The following is a 3,961-nucleotide window of genomic DNA, read 5'->3' on the forward strand; positions in this document are numbered from 1 at the left end:
AAGATTCTAATTCAATTTAACATCAGAGGTTTTAACATCAGTTTTTCCCACTGTAAGAGAAGTGCAAATATAAAAGAAGGTGGATCTTCTTTTATACAATACAAAAAGGATATTTGCATTTCTTTTCTCTTAGAGTTTCTACTAATAAATTTATTGTTTGTTTTATAGTAGGCCTAAGAGTTTCAAAATTTGCCAATACCACTACTGGCAATAAATCTGTGGTGTTTGAGGGCTTTTGCTTGTTTTCATTCTTTTTGCTCTCAGAATATAAACCACTAAGAATGTATAGTTGGAGTACTACTTCTAAATAAGTAGTAAAAAACTGCCATTTCAGGGCCAGGCGCGGTGGCTCATGCCTGTAATCCCAGCACTTTGGGAGGCCGAGGCAGGCAGATCACAAGGTCAGGCGTTCGAGACCAGCCTGTCCAGCATGGTGAAACCCCATCTCTACTAAAAATACAAAAAAAAAAATTAGCTGGGCATGGTGGCACACACCTGTAGTCCCAGCTACTTGGGAGGCTGAGGCAGGAGAATTGTTTTAACCTGGCAGGTGGAGGTTGCAATGAGCTGAGATTGTGCCACTGCACTCCAGCCTGGGCAACACAGCAAGACTCCGTCTCAAAAAAAAAAAAAAAAAAGAAAAGAACTGCTATTTCTGGCCAGGCACGGTGGCTCATACCTGTGATCCTAGCACTTTGGGAGGCCGAGGTGGGGGGGGAGGTGGATCACCTGAGATCAGGAGTTCGAGACCAGCCTGGCCAACATGGTGAAACCCCGTCTCTACTAAAAATACAAAAATTAGCCAGGGGTAGTGGCAAATGGCCGTAATCCCAACTACTCGGGCAGCTGAGACAGGAGAATCACTTGAACCCAGGAAGTGGAGGTTGTAGTGAGCCGAGATTGTGCCACTGCACGTCAACCTCCAGCCTGGGCAACAGAGTGGGACTCCATCTCAAAACAAAACAAAAACAAAACAAAAAAAACCCTGACATTTCTTATCTTGTAAAGCCTTAGACTATAATCTTTTTTCAAACTCAAGAAATTCTTGTTTTCTGTTTTCAGTGGCATATTTTTGTTTTTTAGTGGTACAGTCTTCTGTTCCTCAATGGTACGTGTAAAACACAGAATACTTGAAAATGCACATCCTCAGCCAACAGACACATGAAAAAATGCTCATCATCACTGGCCATCAGAGAAATGCAAATCAAAACCACAATGAGATACCATCTTATACCAGTTAGAACGGCGATTAGAAAAAAGTCAGGAAACAACAGGTGCTGGAGAGGATCTGGAGAAATAGGAACACTTGGTAGGACTGTAAACTAGTTCAATCATTGTGGAAGATAGTGTGGCGATTCCTCAAGGATCTAGAACTAGAAATACCATTTGACCCAGCCATCCCATTACTGGGTATATACCCAAAGGATTATAAATCATACTGCTATAAAGACACATGCACACGTATGTTTATTGCGGCACTATTCACAATAGCAAAGACTTGGAACCAACCCAAATGCCCATCAATGATAGCCTGGATAAAGAAAATGTGGCACATATACCCCAGGGAATACTATCCCCCCATAAAAAAGGATGATTTTGCGTCCTTTGTAGGGANCACATATGTAACAAACCTGCACATTGTGCACATGCACCCTAGAACTTAACGTATAACAATAATAAAAAAAAAAGAAAGAAAATGCACATCCTAAGGCTAGCTGTGCCATACAAATTTAAGCAAACAATTCAGTATTGCTATGACTGATGAATATCTGAGCGCCTGCACTGACCAACACCATTTTCAGGTTGTTTTCCATCAACTTGAAATGGATGATGCCACCTAAGCTTCATCCCAGGATACATGTGTTCCATGCACTGTATCCAAAAACACTCAATAAGCACAGAAAGGTAAGTAGCTTGTCCTGCAGCAAATTATGCAGAGATTCAAATCACTTATTAGGACTAAAGAAAGGAGCATAAAACAATTACTATGATTACGTACACAACTCTAATTCATTACCTTTGGCATTTTGTCAAACTAGAAAAAGACGTGACCAAATCTGCGGCTACTTTTAGTCAGGAAATGATACAATAAAAGCTGAGATAAAGAATGCAGTCTCTGCCCCAGGGAGGTGGCTCACCCTGTAATTCCAGCGCTTTGGGAGGATAAAGTGGGTAGATTACTTGAGCCCAGGAGTTTGAGACCAACCTGGACAACATAGCGAAACTCTGTCTCTAGCAAAAAAAATAATAATAATACAAAAATTAGCCGGGCATGGTGGCATGTGCCTGTAGTCCCAGCAACTAGGGAGGCTGAGACAGGAGGTTTGCTTGAGTCTGGGAGGTAGAGGTTGCAGCGAGCCGAGATTACACCACTACATTCCAGCCTAGGCAACAGAGTAAGACCCAGTCTCAAAAACAAAACAAAACAAAACACACAACAAAAAACCCAAACCTATTTCACCAACATGTATTACTTTATTGCATATTCTTCTGCTCTGCAGTGGGGTGGCACATTTCCAAAGAAAACTATACTTTAAAAAAAATTTTTTTTTTTAATTTAGGCTGGGTGCTGTGACTCACGCCTGTAATCTCAGCACTTTGGGAGGCTGAGGCGGGCGGATTGCCTGAGGTCAGGAGTTCAAGACCACTCTGGCCAACATGGTGAAACCCCATTTCTACTAAAAATACAAAAAAAAATTAACTAGGCATGGTGGCACACATCTGTAATCCCAGCTACTTAGAAGGCTGAGGCAGGGGAATTGCTTGAACCACAGAGGTGGAGGTTGCAGTGAGCTGAGAAAGCACCACTACACTCCAGCCTGGGCGACAGAGCAAGAATCCATCTAAAATTTAAAAAATTAATTTTTAAAAATTTGTGACAGGATCTCACTGTGTCGCCCAGGCTGGAGTGCAGCAGCTATTCACAGGCAGAGAGTGTGCTGCAGCCTCAAACTTCCAGACTCCCATCTCAGCCTTCCGAGTAGCTGGGTGCCATGGTGCCATACTTGAATTTTCTTTAGTAGAAAGGAAAGAGCTGTATATTCTGATGACAATTTGGAACCTTTACATTTTATTTATTTACTGTCTTTCAATAAAATAAATATCATGTTTCAAAACTGAAGGTTTAAGATATTGCTCTTTTTTTGAATAAACATGATTAAGTTTGAACACAAATGTTTTAAGACAAGTCAGACACTGAAAGTAAATTTTGACACTTCAAAGGAAGTACTAATTCAGAAAGCCTATTTGAAGTATTGCTGTTAGTTTTGTCTGCTCCGGTTTTGTCTGGAGCAACACTGCATACAATTGTGAAAATTAAATGAACATGTGTAGAGTGCTTAGAATGGTATCTGGCACATACAAACTGTTATTTCTTTGTGAAAATTAAAATTCAATATAGCTTTTCTTTATAAATGAATGTTGCATAGATAAAAACAATCCTGAAAACAAAATTATTAAGATAGTATAGAAATCTATAATGGAACTGATAATGAATATTTCCGTATTTTCTGATCTATGGGGTTAAGGAAAAGTTCTCATTTAAGAGATTTTTACACAATAAGGTTTACTTTATATTCAAGGAAGTTCCTCCTCGCATCGGTTCTTAAAACACACAATTACAATAACAGCAGTTCTCTAAAACTACATTTTATTTTAAACAAATCTCTTCTTTATTTAAAAGCACATGCTTTCTGGTTTGTCTTCCCTCTTAATTCTAGCTACACACTGCTGCCCTCTGCTGCAATTTCAATCTTTCTAAGTTGCCTGCATCTCAATCATACTCACAAACCTGACCTAGTTTCCATCTATACTGGTTATCTGACTCACTATAAGGGTTACGTGTGTGGATATAGACAACAAAAGGGAAGGCTCCTTGAAAAGAAACCAAGGAACTAAAGATGTTGGTACAGTTCGAAAGATCCCATCTGAGAAGTGGGCCTTTTTTTTTTTTTTTTTTTTT

This window comes from Rhinopithecus bieti, unplaced genomic scaffold, assembly GCF_001698545.2.
Source record: "Rhinopithecus bieti isolate Rb0 unplaced genomic scaffold, ASM169854v2 scaffold_13348, whole genome shotgun sequence".
Lineage (NCBI taxonomy): Eukaryota > Metazoa > Chordata > Mammalia > Primates > Cercopithecidae > Rhinopithecus > Rhinopithecus bieti.